This window comes from Capra hircus, chromosome 18 (assembly GCF_001704415.2).
Source record: "Capra hircus breed San Clemente chromosome 18, ASM170441v1, whole genome shotgun sequence".
Lineage (NCBI taxonomy): Eukaryota > Metazoa > Chordata > Mammalia > Artiodactyla > Bovidae > Capra > Capra hircus.
In genome coordinates, this window is record NC_030825.1 from 60,204,391 (window position 1) to 60,220,805 (window position 16,415).

The window sequence follows — 16,415 nt, forward strand, 5'->3', positions numbered from 1 at the left end:
GGCCTTAGAAAGCATCACTATGAACAAAGCTAGTGGACATGATGGAATTCCAGTTGAGCTGTTTCAAATCCTGAAAGATGATGCTGTGAAAGTGCTGCACTCAATATGCCAGCAAGTTTGGAAAACTCAGCAGTGGCCATAGGACTGGAAAAGGTCAGTTTTCATTCCAATTCCAAAGAAAGGCAATGCCAAAGAATGCTCAAACTACCGCACAATTGCATTCATCTCACATGCTAGTAAAGTAATGCTCAAAATTCTCCAAGCCAGACTTCGGCAATATGTGAACCATGAACTCCCTGATGTTCAAGCTGGTTTTAGAAAAGGCAGAGGAACCAGAGATCAAATTACCAACATCTGCTGGATCATGGAAAAAGCAAGAGAGTTCCAGAAAAACATCTATTTCTGCTTTATTGACTATGCCAAAGCCTTTGACTGTGTGGATCACAATAAACTATGGAAAATTCTGAAAGAGAGGAGAATACCAGACGACTTAACCTGCCTCTTGAGAAATCTGTATGCAGGTCAGGAAGCAACAGTTAGAACTGGATATGGAACAACAGACTGGTTCCAAAGAGGAAAAGGAATACATCAAGGCTGTATATTGTCACCCTGCTTATTTAACTTCTATGCAGAGTACATCATGATAAATGCTGGGCTGGAAGAAACACAAGCTGGAATCAAGATTGCCAGGAGAAATATCAATAACCTCAGATATGCAGATGACACCATCCTTATGGCAGAAAGTGAAGAGGAGCTAAAAAGCCTCTTGCTGAAAGTGAAAGAGGAGAGTGAAAAAGTTGGCTTAAAGCTCAACATTCAGAAAACGAAGATCATGGCATCTGGTCCAATCACTTCATGGGAAATAGATGGGGAAACAGTGGAAACAGTGTCAGACTTTACTTTTGGAGGGTCCAAAATCACTGCAGAAGGTGACTGCAGCCATGAAATTAAAAGACGCTTACTCCTTGGAAGAAAAGTTATGACCAACCTCGATAGCATATTCAAAAGCAGAGACATTACTTTGCTGACTAAGGTCTGTCCAGTCAAGGTTATGGTTTCTCCAGTGGTCATGTATGGATGTGAGAGTTGGAGTGTGAAGAAGGCTGAGAGCCGAATAATTGATGCGTTTGAACTGTGGTGTTGGAGAAGACTCTTGAGAGTCCCTTGGACTGCAAGGAGATCCAACCAGTCCATTCTGAAGGAGATCAGCCCTGGGATTTCTTTGGAAAGAATGAAGCTAAAGCTAAAGCTCCAGTATTTTGGACACCTCATGAGAAGAGTTAACTCATTGGAAAAGACTCTGATGCTGGGAGGGATTGGAGGCAGGAGGAGAAGGGGATGACCCAGGATGATATAGCTGGATGGCATCACGGACTCGATGGACGTGAGTTTGAGTGAACTCCGGGAGTTGGTGATGGACAGGGAGGCCTGGCATGCTGCGCTTCATGGGGTCGCAAAGAGTCAGACACGACTGAGCGACTGAACTGAACTGACTAAACGGACCTTAGTCGGCAAAGTAATGTCTCTATGCTATCGAGGTCGGTCATAACTTTTCTTCCAAGGAGTAAGCGTCTTTTAATTTCATGGCTGCAGTCACCTTCTGCAGTGATTTTGGACCCTCCAAAAATAAAGTCTGACACTGTTTCCACTGTTTCCCCATCTATTTCCCATGAAGTGATTGGACCAGATGCCATGATCTTCGTTTTCTGAATGTTGAGCTTTAAGCCAACTTTTTCACTCTCCTCTTTCACTTTCAGCAAGAGGCTTTGTAGTTCCTCTTCACTTTCTGCCATAAGGGTGGTGTCATCTGTATATCTGAGGTTATTGATATTTCTCTTGGCAATCTTGATTCCAGCTTGTGCTTCTTCCAGCCCAGCGTTTCTCATGATGTACTCTGCATAGAAGTTAAATAAGCAGGGTGACAATATACAGCCTTGACGTATTCCTTTTCCTCTTTGGAACCAGTCTGTTGTTCCATGTCCAGTTCTAACTGTTGGTTCCTGACGTGTATACAGGTTTCTCAAGAGGCAGGTCAGGTGGTCTGGTATTCCCATCTCTTTCAGAATTTTCCACAGTTTATTGTGATCCACACAGTCAAAGGCTTTGGCATAGTCAACAAAGCAGAAATAGATGTTTTTCTGGAACTCTCTTGCTTTTTTCATGATCCAGCAGATGTTGGCAATTTGATCTCTGGTTCCTCTGCCTTTTCTAAAACCAGATTGAACATCAGGAAGTTCATGGTTCATGTATTGCTGAAGCCTGGCTTGGAGAATTTTGAGCATTACTTTACTAGCATGTGAGATGAATGCAATTGTGCGGTAGTTTGAGCATTCTTTGGTGCCTTTCTTTGGAATTGGAAAGAAAACTGATCTTTTCCAGTCCTGTGGCCACTGCTGAGTTTTCCAAACTTGCTGGCATATTGAGTGCAGCACTTTCACAGCATCATCTTTCAGGATTTGAAACAGTTCAACTGGAATTCCATCACGTCCACTAGCTTTGTTCATAGTGATGCTTTCTAAGGCCCACTTGACTTCACATTCCAAGATGTCTGGCTCTAGATGAGTGATCACATCATCATGATTATCTGGGTCGTGACGATCTTTTTTGTACAGTTCTTCTGTGTATTCTTGCCACCTCTTTTCAATATCTTCTGCTTCTGTTAGGTCCAGACCATTTCTGTCCTTTATCGAGCCCATCTTTGCATGAAATGTTCCCTTGGTATCTCTAATTTTCTTGAAGAGATCTCTAGTCTTTCCCATTCTGTTCTTTTCCTCTATTTCTTTGCATTGATCACTGAAGAAGGCTTTCCTATCTCTTCTTGCTATTGTCTGGAACTCTGCATTCAGATGCTTATATCTTTGCTTTTCTCCTTTGCTTTTCACCTCTCTTCTTTTCACAGCTATTTGTAAGGCCTCCCCAGACAGCCATTTTGCTTTTTTCCATTTCTTTTCCATGGGGATGGTCTTGGTCCCTGTCTCCAGTACAATGTCATGAACCTCATTCCATAGTTCATCAGGCACTCTATCTATCAGATCTAGGCCCTTAAATCTATTTCTCACTTCCACTGTATAATCATAAGGGATTTGATTTAGGTCATACTTGATGGTCTAGCAGTTTTCCTACTTTCTTCAATTTATGTCTGAATTTGGTAATGAGGAGTTCATGATCTGAGCCACAGTCAGCTCCTGGTCTTGTTTTTGTTGACTGTATAGAGCTTCTCCTACTTTGCTGCAAAGAATATAATCAATCTGACTTCAGTGTTGACCATCTGGTGATGTCCATGTCTAGAGTCTTCTCTTGTGTTGTTGGAAGAGGGTGTTTGCTATGACCAGTGCATTGTCTTGGCAAAACTCTATTAGTCTTTGCCCTGCTTCATTCCGCATTCCAAGGCCAAATTTGCCTGTTACTCCAGGTGTTTCTTGACTTCCTGCTTTTGCATTCCATTCCCCTATGATGAAAAGGATGTCTTTTTTGGGTGTTAGTTCTAAAAAATCTTGTATGTCTTCATAGAACCGTTCAACTTCAGCTTCTTCAGCATTACTGGTTGGGGCATAGCCTTGGATTACTGTGATATTGCATGGTTTGTCTTGGAAAAGAACAGAGATCATTCTGTTGATTTTGAGACTGCATCCAAGTACTGCATTTCGGACTCTTTTGTTGACCATGATGGCTACTCCATTTCTTCTGAGGGATTCCTGCCTGTAGTGGTAGATATAATGGTCATCTGAGTTAAATTCACCCAATCCAGTCCATTTTAGTTAGCTGATTCCTAGAATGTCAATGTTCACTCTTGCCATCTCTTGTTTGACCACTTCCAATTTGCCTTGATTGATGGACCTGACATTCCAGGTTCCTATGCCATATTGCTCTTTATAGCATCAGACCTTACTTCTGTCACCAGTCACATCCACAGCTGGGTATTGTTTCTGCTTTGGCTCCATCCCTTCATTCTTTCTGGAGTTATTTCTCCACTGATCTCCAGTAGCATGTTGGGCACCTACTGACCTGGGGAGTTCCTCTTTCAATATCCTATCGTTTTGCCTTTTCATACTGTTCATGGGGTTCTCAAGACAAGAATACTGAAGTGGTTTGCCATTCCCTTCTCCAGTGGACCACATTCTGTCAGACCTCTCCACCATGACCCACCCATCTTGGGTTGCCCTGCAGGCATGGCTTAGTTTCATTGAGTTAGACAAGGCTGTGGTCCTAGTGTGATTAGATTGACTAGTTTTCTGTGAGTATGGTTTCAGTGTGTCTGCCCTCTGGTGCCCTCTTGCAACACCTACCATCTTACTTGGGTTTCTCTTACCTTGGGAGTGGGGTATCTCTTCATGGCTGCTCCAGCAAAGCACAGCCTCTGCTCCTTACCTTGTACGAGGGGTATCTCCTCACCGCCGCTGTTCCTGACCTTCAACGTGGGATAGCTCCTTTAGGCCCTGCTTTGCAATGCAGCCACCGCTCCTTGGAACGAGGTCTATTTACATAGGGATCTCCTTTCAAAGTATTCAATAAATTCATCAGTTGATCATTTGCAATGCCTAAAATGTGTCTAATTCAGTTTATATCGCCTAAAAGTTTTTGAAAATCATTCAAGGTTGATTATTTATCAACATGAATCTCTGTTAGTTGGGGAGTAATATGTTGTCTATTAACAACAGAGACTAAGTAATGGTAAGGAGTAGAGGTTTGAATATTTTCAGGAGCAATGATTAATCCAGAGTCTTTCAAGCATTTTTGAGCAATGTTAAACATTTGTTGTGTTTCTAAAACAGATGGAGCTGAAAACAATATATCATCCATATAATGAATAACAAGAAAGTTAGGAAATTGTTTTCTCACAGGTTCAAGGGCTTTGGCTACATAATATTGACACATGGTGGGAGAATTAATCATTCCTTGAGGCAATACAGTCCACTGATATCATTTATTAGGTCCAATATGATTAAGATAAGGAAGAGAGAAAGCAAATCTCTCTGGCTCTAGAGGGTGCAAAGGTATGGTTATAAAAAAAAAAAGCAATCTTGTAAAAAAAAAAGCAATCTTGTAAATCTATAATAATAATATGCCAGTTTTGAAGGATAGTAGTAGGTGATGGAATTCCTGGTTGCAATGCACCCATAGGTTTCATTGCTGTATTAATTTTTCTAAGGTCTGTTAAGAGATGCCATTTGCCAGATTTCTTTATTACAAAAATGGGAGAATTCCAAGGGGAATAAGATTCCTCAATATGCTTTGATTTCAACTGTGTATTGATAAGTTCTTTAGTAGCCTCCAATTTCTCTTTTGTGAGGGGCCATTGCTCTGTCCAAATAGGCTCATTATTTTTCCATGTAATTTTAATAATTGCATTGATTGTTAAGTGAGCAGTGGCCCCTAGGAAAAATGTGGAATATATATTTGAGCTTGCCATTGCATAAGTAAATCTCTTCATATTAAATTGAGGGGTGTATCTGTCACATAAGCAGGCTGGCCTTTTGATCCCTCACATGTATATATTTGACACTTTGATAAACCTCTTGTGCTTTGGTTTGAGAAACTCCTGCAGTTTGGCAAGTAATTCTCTGTATAGGCCAAGATTTGGGCCATAAACGTTTGGAAATAATGGTAATATTTGATCCAGTATCAAGAAGACCAGAAAATCTTTTGCCATTAATTTTGATATTTATATTTGGTCGTGCACATTCAGATACTATTGACGTCCATAAGGACTGTTTTTGATCTGAACCGCCAAATCCACCTGTGCAGACGCCATTAGAGGAGCTAATAGGCATGTAAGGTAAAGGGAGTACTTGGGCAATCTTGTCCCCCTTTTTGAACGCCATAGTATCTGAGATGACATCGTAATTTGAATTTCTCCCTCATCATCTGAATCAATTGTTCTAGGGTGAACAGTAATTCCTTTAGAAGTCAAACTAGATCGGCCAAGTAACAGGCAGAAGGTTTGTGGGGGCAGAAAGAGTATCCACCTCATTAGTTTAAGTGGGACCTTATATACTTCTCAACTAGCTGCTGAGAACAGATTAAAAAGAATACCTCAACGTTGTAAGAGGTCTATTAGGCCCTTTCCCAAGACATACATCCTGAGATGACTTTGGTACAAGATTAGCCAGGGACAACAGGTTCCAGACAATGTCTCTTTGCAAGATATACTGTTGCTGTGTAAGCAGGGGTACAAGTCTTGAGATATAGGTTCCCAGGCAAGACTTGTTACAATTATAATCATTACCATAGAGCCTAAGAAAAGCATTTCCATGAGTAAGACATTCGGCTGTCTAATCATTAGTTCTGGACCTAAAGAAAGGTCAGTTCTCCAGCAAGATACATTGTTGCACAAGGCTTAAGGAAAGCATGAGTGAGAATGTTTGTCTCCTCCTTACAGGGCCTTGGACTGCCTGCCTAAGCATTAACTCTTTCATTTCTTCCTGCTTTTAGGAGAATATTGTTGGCAGGGAAAAGGGTGGGGAAATCGTTCTGTAACTTCTTCCTGCTGGGAAGGGGCGTAGACCCTAAATTCTTGAGGCAACATATTCTCCTTATCCTCATATTGAGGGTCTCTGATCCAGTGGCCCTGAGTAATAGCTAGAGGAGGCAGCAGAAACTGCAGGAACATGAACAATCACTTGTAACTTAATGCCTAAGCCACTTAGGTTCATTATATAGTTACAGATATAAAAGCAAACAGCAAGAACCAGATGACTACAATTATTACAGTCAAGATAGTTTTCCACCAAGGAAGACTTTGTATTTGAGCTTCTATAGCATCACATTGCCCTGTACTGGTTAACATTTCAAAAGTAATTTGGTTTGGGGGAGTACCAGCTCGAGCAGTAGAATCGGCACGATCTTGGGCCACACCCTGAAGCCACATAGTCCACTGAAGATATTCTCCTGGTTTAAAATGAGCCCTTATCAAAAGGTGCCAATCATAAGTTACAAAATTTCCAGTAGAAGATGCCATAGCGTTTAAAAGTTCCTTAGTAAAAGGCCAATGAGGGCCATACATAGTTACAGCGTTTTTCGTTTGTTGCATGTGAGAAAAAACAATGCCTTCCTATTGAGGTATTATTTGCCCTTGGGCGTTCAGCTCAGTTCAGTCACTCAGTCGTGTCCGACTCTTTGCGACCCCATGAATCGCAGCATGCCAGACCTCCCTGTCCATCACCACCTCCCGGAGTTCACTCGGACTCACGTCCATCAAGTCAGTGTTGCCGTCCAACCATCTCATCCTCTGTCGTCCCCTTCTTCTGCTCCCAATCGCTTCCAGCATCAGAGTCTTTTCAAATGAGTCAACTCTTCCCATGAGGTGGCCAAAGTACTGGAGTTTCAGCTTTAGCATCATTCCTTCCAAAGAAATCCCAGGGCTGATCTCCTTCAGAATGGACTGGTTGGATCTCCTTGCAGTCCAAGGGACTCTCAAGAGTCTTCTCCAACACCACAGTTCAAAATCATGAATTCTTTGGTGCTCAGCTTCTCAAAAATAGAGAAACCATCGGCCTCAGAGGTTTGAGACTGCAAAGCCAGTAACTCAGAGAGCCTTCGTCATGAAGGAGAATGAGTGGATAGTATTTTCTCATAAATACAGGCACGTGCCAAAGGCTTATCATTGTCATCAAGAAAAGTATTGTCAGCCTTAGTGTCAAAAAGAGCCTCAGAAGAATTATCGTCAGGGTCATCTTGTTCTTGAATTGAGGGGACTTTCGGTTTTGTGTCCATTTCAAGAGGAGGAAGAAGAGCACTTGGGGCAGGGCTGGTGGGAAAACTCTGAAACATTTTATGTTGTTCTAATTGAGCCTTTTGTAAAGTTTCATCATCTAATTCATATTCATGTAACAAGTGTTCCATCTATTGTTGAATATTGGGGAGGGGAAGGGCTAGAATTACCTTGAATTGTGGCAGAATCACAGCTTTAATAAGAGCCCATAGGGCCAGAAATCTATTGGAATAGTTTTTCCCCATCTTGAGGCTCATTTAAGATTCTCTTTAATCTGGTTCCAAATTTCTAAATTGAAACTGCCTTCATCAGGGAACCAGGGATTATGTTCAACCACCGTTTGGAGATAAGCCTCTATTTGCTGACAGGAAACAAAGTCCTTGAACTTACACAAAGGGAGAAAATGCAACATATTGGATCCCTTAAAGTTGAATGTCCCCTGACACTTATCCAGAGCAGACTTTACTAGACTGCTGTCAGGGAATGTTTAACAGGAGGACTCCTATGTGCTGTTTATCATAAATCCTCTGTTTCTTATCAGTTTCTGTTGTCAGAAACCACTGGAACAGCACACAGCTCCCAGGACTGAGGTCATAAGATGAGAGAGGCTTGAATCTCTTTCAGTAAACATTCTCCTTATGACAAAATTGCTTACTCTCGATCCTCTTTCTTAAGATACAGATTGTCTTCTGACCTTGTGACCTTTATTAATCCCTTGTTCTCTTGGTAACAGTTGCTGTACATTTGGTTTTCTGATCTTTATCATTATCGAAAGAAATTTCTTGTACAACAGTCTATATATACTCACAGAAATATTACAGCACCTTTGTATCACCAGAGCTTGGGTCTCCGTGTCTTTCTTTCTCTCTCTCTTTTTCTCTCTTCCACTTTCTTATCATCGACTCCAGACCGCCAGGTTCCGTTCCATTAAAGGTCCCAAAGTGGCGTCCGAACAGGGACTCTGGTATATGTGGCATTTCGGACAGAGGGACTCAGGACCTATTGAGGTTGGGACCTATTCAGGTCGGTTAGTACTAAGGCACGGGTCAAATGGCTGGAAAGCCCCATCTTTTCTCTACTTTATTTTACCATTTGTTTAAAGCTCAGGGACTTTTGGTTTTGTGCCAATGAATAGAAGCTTGCTTTCAAACAGTGGTTAAATGAAATCCTTGGTTCCCTAGTAAAGGTCGTTTTGATTTAGAAATTTGGCACCGGGTCAAAGGAAATGTTGAACGAGTCACCAGGCAGGGAAAAAATATTCCAGTTATTGCTGACCCCTCTGGACTCTCATTAAAGCTGTAATTCTGCCATTTCAAGGTAAATTCTAGCCCTCTCGATACTCGACAACAGACAGAATATTTATTGCATGAATATCAAGTAGATGATAAAACTTTCCAAAAGGCCCAAGTAGAACAACATAAAATATTTCAAAATGTTCCTACTAGCCCTGCCCGGCTGCTTCAAATGCTCCTCCTTTGCCAGCAGGCACAAATCCAGAAGTCTCTCCTTGGTTAGAACCTAATGATTCTGACAACGACTCTCCTAAGATGTTTTTTAAAGGTTCTTCAGACTGCCCTCCTGCAAGCTCCTGCTTTGAGCTTGCCCACAGGGTCAGAATTTAATTTGTTTGTCACTGAAAGAAAAGGTGTGGCCTTCAGAATTTTGCCACATCCCTGAGGGCCTCGCCAGCAACTTGTTGCTTATCTAAGTAGAGAATTGGATGTAACTTCATGTGGGTGGCCCCACTGCCTAAGAGTAATTGGGACAGTGAAGGACCTAAGCTACTCCATTTTGTTAACAAAAAAACCCCTCCATTTTGTAAGGGTCCAGGAAAAGAGCCTTTAAAAATCCAAGAGCCTTTGAAAATCCCCTGACCTCACCCCACCACCCTCGAGCCAATCAGACCCCAGACCAAAATCTCCTGACTTAAGGTAGTCTACCTAGGTAATGGGAACCAATCAGAACCCGGGGCCAGCCGGGGTGGGGGGGGGCGGAAAATAAGAATCAATCAGAAACCAACACCTAACCCTTCCACAGAAGGTAACCAATTAGATGTCTCCCAACCCAGAACTCGTGGCTCCTCCCTATAGCCACTGCGTCGTATCGGGTGGGAGCCCCAGCTCGAGCTTGGTAATAAAAACTCTCTTGCTTTTGCATCGGATATCGGCTCCCTGGTGGTCATTGGGAGATTTCGCGACTTGGGCATAACAACAGCAGCTTTATTAGCACCTGAAGCTTTAAAAATAATTAATCGATGAAATCTTACTGTACTGACTTCTCATGATATGAGTAGAATCTTAAATTCTAAGGTTAATATTTGGATGACAGACAGTAGGCTTCTTAAATATCAGTCATTGTTGTTAGAAGGACCAGTAACTAACCTTAAAGTCTGTGGACATTTGAATCCTGCCATTTTCCTTCCTGAGAAGGAAAATGAAACACCTGTTCACAATTGTTCCCAATTTCTAACTTTAAACTATGCAGCTTGGGAGGATCTAATGGATACCCCATTAGACAATCCTGACATGGACATATTTACAGATGGCAGTTCCTTTTTTCGGGATGGAAAGCATAAAGCAGTTTACACCTTGGTGACTGCTGAACAGGTTTTAGAAGCAAAATCTCTCCCCTAGGGAACCAGTGCTCACTTAGCGGAGCTTGTGGCTCTGACCCGAGCTCTAGAGTTACACAAAGGGCAGCGAGTAAATATCTTAACGGATTCTAAGTATGCTTATTTGACTTTACATGCTCATGCTGCAATATGGAAAGAAAGTTTAAAACAGCAACAGGAGAACCTATTAAACATTTCAGAGAGATCGAGAGACTTTTAACTGCTATGTATTGTCCTAAAGAAGTAGCTGCTATGCATTGCAAAGGGCACAGCAGGGATGGGAGTAAAGCAGCTGAAGGTAATCAGCTGGCTGACTGTCAAGCCAGAAAAGCTGCACTTTAAGAAACCCTTTCACTACAGACACCCTTGATCTGGACAGGTCCTGTAGGACAGGAAAAACCACAATATACTGAGGAAGAATTAGAAAGATATAAGAGGAACTAAGATTACGGATAAAGGATAGTTACAGTCTGAGGATGGACGATTAATAGTTCCTGAAAATGCTCAATGGAAAATTCTTATGGGTTTACACCAGAGTTTTCATTTCAGTGCAGAGAGTACTTACCAGATGGCATCTCGTTTGTTTGAAGATCAAAATGTAATGAAAATTTTAAAGAACATTATCAAAAGGTGTGAGGTTTGTTAGAAAAATAACCCAAAGACTGAAAAGCTAGCAAAATCTGGATTACAACGAAGTGGAAAGTATCCTGGAGAGGACTGGGGAATTGATTCTACTCATATGCCAACAGCTAATGGGTATTTTTGCTTACAAGTTTGGGTGGATACTTTTACTGGAAAGATCTTTGCGTGGTTCAGCAATGACCTTTCATGCTCTTCTGAACAAAAAGTCCTTGGCACAGACTCATATTTGCAAAAAATCAGCACTTACTCACTCTCCTCCGTGACAGAGGCTCTCTGAATTACAGGCTTTGCTATGACAAGTTTCTGACGCCAATGGTTTCTCCATCTTTCCAGTTTTAAGAAATCCTGACGCTCAAGAGCACATAATACCTCAATATGACGGTATTAATATTTTTTTACATGCAACAAATGAAAAAAGCTGTTAACTATGTATGGTCCACATTCGCCTGTTACTAAAGAGCTTCTAAATGTTGTGGCATCTTCTATTGGAAATGTTATTCCCTATGATTGGCAAACTTTAATAAAAGCTCTCCTTAAACCAAGAGAATATCTTCAATGGACAATGTGGTTTCATGATATAGTCAGAGATCATGCTAACAAGAATGCTCGAGCTGGCACTCCCCCAAACCAAATTACTTTTGAAATGTTACCTGGCGCCAGACAATTTGATACCATAGAAACTCAAATACAATGCCCTCACTTATTGCAGGAACAATGGAAAACAGTGGTCCTTGAAGCTTGGGATCGAATTACTCCTCAAAGAGAGCCTACAGGTAGCTACACTAAACATTACAAGGACCTAATCAACGTCATGCTGGTTTTTTAGCTCGATTAGAAACTGCTATTTCCTGTACTGTAATCGGAGAAGCAGCCAAAAAAACAGCTAGAGAAATTACTTGCTTATAAGAACGCAAATCAAGAATGTCAAAGAGCTATTGTTCCAATTCGTGAGACTGGGACTATTATTGATTATTTGAAGGCTTGTCGCAAATAGAATCAGAAACTCAAAAGATGCAAATGCTAGCTAAGACAATGGCTGCTGCCTTCTAGAAAGGGAAATGAAGGATACTTTACATGTGGAGATAAAAACCATTTAGAAAGGGACGCCCTAAGAAGGCTAATAAAAAACTTCGAAGAATCTGCCCTCGCTGCCATAGAGGAATGCATTGGGTCAAAGACTGTAAATCTAAATTTGATATTGAAGGAAAACCTATTCCGGGAAACTCCAAAGAGGGGACCCCCCCCCACCCAGGTCCCCTACAACAAAAACCAGGGGCAACTTCTATCTTTTCCCTCAAACCCTCAACATCCGGCAGTGTTGCCATCAATATACCAGCCCTAAATGATTTTTTCCTTTACCCTCAAGCAGTCCCTTCTAGAGTATCTACCAGACTTTTTGGACCCCTGCCCCCACAAACTTCCGGTCTTTTACTTGGCCAATCTAGTTTGACTTCTAAAGGAATTACTGTTCACCCTGGAGTAATTGATTCAGATTATAAAGGAGAGATTCAAATTATGATGTCATCTCAGATTCTATGGCAATTCAAAAAGGGGGACAAAATTGCTCAATCACTTCTTTTGCCTTACATTTCTATTAACTCCTCTAATAATGTTCGGACAAGCAGATTCGGCAGATCAAAAACAATCCTTATGGACATCATTGGTATCTCAATATGCCCGACCAGATATAAATATCCAAATTAATGCTTCAAGATTTTCTGGTCTCCTCGACACTGGATTTGATGTTACTATTATTTCCAGACACTTATGGCCCAAAACCTGGCCTATACAAAAAATCTCTTGCCAAACTGCAGGAATTTCTCAAACCAAAGTACAAGAAATTTATCAAAATATTCAAATCTACCGATATGAAGGACCAAAATGCCAGCCTGCAACATTAAGACCTTATGTGATAGATGCACCCCTTAATCTTATAGGAAGGCACTTACTTATGCAGTGGCAAACTCAGATATACATTCTACATTTTTCCTAGGGGCCACTGCTCATTTAACAAACAAAGCAATGATTAAAATAACTTGGAAGAATGATGAGCCTATTTGCACAGAACAATGGCCCCTCATGAAAGAAAAATTACAGGCTACTAAAGAACTTATAGACACACAATTAGAATTAAAACATATTGAGGAATCTTACTCTCCTTGGAACTCTCCTATTTTTGTTATAAAAAAGAAATCTAACAAATGACATCTCTTAACAGACCTTCGGAGAAGGCAATAGCACCCCACTCCAGTACTCTTGCCTGGGAAATCCCATGGACGGAGGAGCCTCATAGCCTATAGTCCATGGGGTCGCTAAGAGTCAGACATGACTGAGCGAGTTCACTTCCACTTTTCACTTTCATGCATTGGAGAAGGAAATGGCAACCTACTCCAGTGTTCTTGCCTGGAGAACCCCAGGGACAGAGGAGCCTGGTGGGCTTCCGTCTATGGGGTCGCACAGAGTTGGACACGACTGACGCGACTTAGCAGCAGCAGCAACAGACCTTAGAAAAGTTAATGCATCTATGAATCCCATGGGTGCACAACAACCAGGGATCCCATCCCCTACTACTGTTCCTCAAAATTGCCACATTATTATTACTGATTTACAAGATTGCTTTTTAAATATATCTTTACACCCTTTAGACTGAGAGAGATTCACTTTCTCTCTCCCTTTTCCTAATCACATCGGGCCTCATAAAAGATTTCAATAGACTGTGTTACCTCAACGTATACTTAACAGTCCTATTTGTCAAAATTTTGTAGCCAAGGCTTTACATCCAATGTGACAGCAATTCCCTCATGCATATATCATTAATAATATACTGTAACTACAAAAAGGAGAAGTGATATTTTTGACACTAAATGGCCATGATATTCATTCTTTAGGCTTGAGAAAAAACTGATTAAAATAAAATCGTTTTTGAAATTGCAAAACTGATTCTTCTTACATGTGCAGTTAGGAAAAGGTTAACTTGTTAAAATACTGTTTTGGAGCTCGAAATCTGCCTGGGAAACAAAAACAGGCCAAAGAAAAAACTTAAAGTTAACTCTTATCATGTCCTTGGGATACACAGCCCACTCTATCTGGGACTCCAGCCATAAACAAATTGGTGGAACTCAGGAAAAAGAATATATATATATCAGAAAGATATTTTAAATGTCAAGTGGAAAACTATATCTGTCTATCTAAAATTACCTATGTCTCAAATGTCTCAATGTATGTCTTTGTTTTTAAATAATATGAAGTTAATGAGCTCTATTTAAATTCAAGTTCATGTGAACTGAAAAATATTCATATTAAATGTTTATTTAAATATAACTGTTTGCTAATCTAATTAAGACATGTCTTAAATCATCATTATATAACACTTTTATTGTGCCTAGATTTAAGGTAAACTAAGTTTGTCAACAAAAAGGTAACTTTAAATATATAAATATATAAATGAGATGAAAACTTTTAGATAAACTCTAATAAAAATAATTATATTTTCAAAATGTCTACCTAAAATAATCTCTTAGGATTGGGTTAACTTAAATTCATAAAATTGTACTAAACGAATAGATAAAAGTATATTAAATAGCTAGGTCATTTCCAAATAAAGTAAGATTTTAGAACATTAATTACTGAACACTAACTTCCTCTTACAAAAAGTTTTTCTTACAGAAAAAATAAAGAGATTTTAGACTATTAATAAATATATATTTTATTTGCCATAATGATGAATACAAACATATAAAAAAGGTTTCTGACAAATGAAAGAGAATTTTATGGCAAATAGATGTAACTCATTGCTCTGCACTTTCTTCCTCTTCCTTCTTACATGTCTCAACCAATACAAATTCTTCTTTTACATGGGCCACACCTCTCCGAGATGAAACTACACATGTTATAACCCACCTGTTAGCTTACTTTGCAATAATGAGAACACCTAATTCTATAAAAACAGACAATGACCCTGCCTGTATTTCTAAGCATTTCAAACAACTTTTACATTCATTCTCTATTAAACAGATTACAGACATTTCTTATAATCCACAAACACAAGACACAGTTAAACAAACACATTATACACTGAAACTACAAATAAAAAATTAAATACGGGGGAATACACAGGAACACTTTTATCTTCCTTATCCAGAGCAGACTTTACTAGATTCCAACACAATATATTCTTTAAGCCTATAACTATTGTTAATATAGGTTTGTTTCAAATTGACTGCAAGGAGATATCTTGACACAAGCAGAAAAACATTTCGAGGAACTGAAGGACTCTTCTCTTCCTCTGCCCATTTGATACCAAGACAGGTTGAATAAACAATGGAAATCTGGGAAATTAATCTTATAGAAAGAGGGGTATGCTTGTATTTCCCCAGATGGATCCAATGAACTCACATGGCTTCCTCTTTGGAAGATCCGACCCAAGGGGGCCCCAGCCTTCAACATAGAATGAGACAACAAAAACCCCAGGAGGAAGAAATGCCAATACAGGCCATGGTGGCTCTAAATATCTCCAAAATCACCGCCCTCGGCGGCATCAACCTTATGATCTCCCGTCTTGGGGAACAAATAAAAACCCTAACTAATCAAGCTGAAAATCCAGTTTCTCAATAGAGAATGCCTCGGAGTCCTGAAAATATTTTTGTTGCCCTGCTTGCTCTCCTTGCTGGCGCCTCCCCCCAACTCAAGCTGAACTCATCAATCACCCTGGGCTTACATACCCAACCCCCCCTTTACTTCAGGCTGTAGAATGGACAGAGAAAGGACCAATCGTATTAACCAATGACTCCATACATATGCCTTCTCCCTGGAGCCTTAAAGGGCCCTCACACCCTGAAGAAGGGAAACTAATATCTCTCTAGGTTATGAAGTCCTTCCTTTGTGTATGGGCCCAGCAAAATTATGCATAAATGTTAGCAGACAAACTTGGGCTTTTGCCCTGCCTCCAAAAGAGGACTTTCGGATGTTCCTTAGATTATTTACTGCCCTTTCTTTGTCTGTGAACCATGTTTATACTACTGAAACTTTAGGGAAAGAGTTAGGGAAACAACAAAGAACACTATGCAAAGGGTTTACTAATAAGAACTTTAAATATACTCCGGTTCATTGGGACAAGTGTCAGGCCAAATCAGGAAAATTAATGTTTGTGGCTAATCATATAATTGTCGATTGGGGACCCCATGGTATGTGGTTATCTAACTGCTCAGACGATATTAACAGCACTATGTGTGATTATGCTACTCAAGTAGCATAGAAGGTTAGTAGCACTATAATGGAACATTACCATGACAAAGGACTTCTTGGGTGGCTTGACGGTGGAATGGCACCCACCTCATCCTCGAATAGTCCTGGATAATCAGATTGGGCCTGAACAATGGGACACCTGGAAACTTGCTGCGGGCACCGAAGAGCTTAGGACTTGGACTGGACATTTCACAGGGACTAATCGTA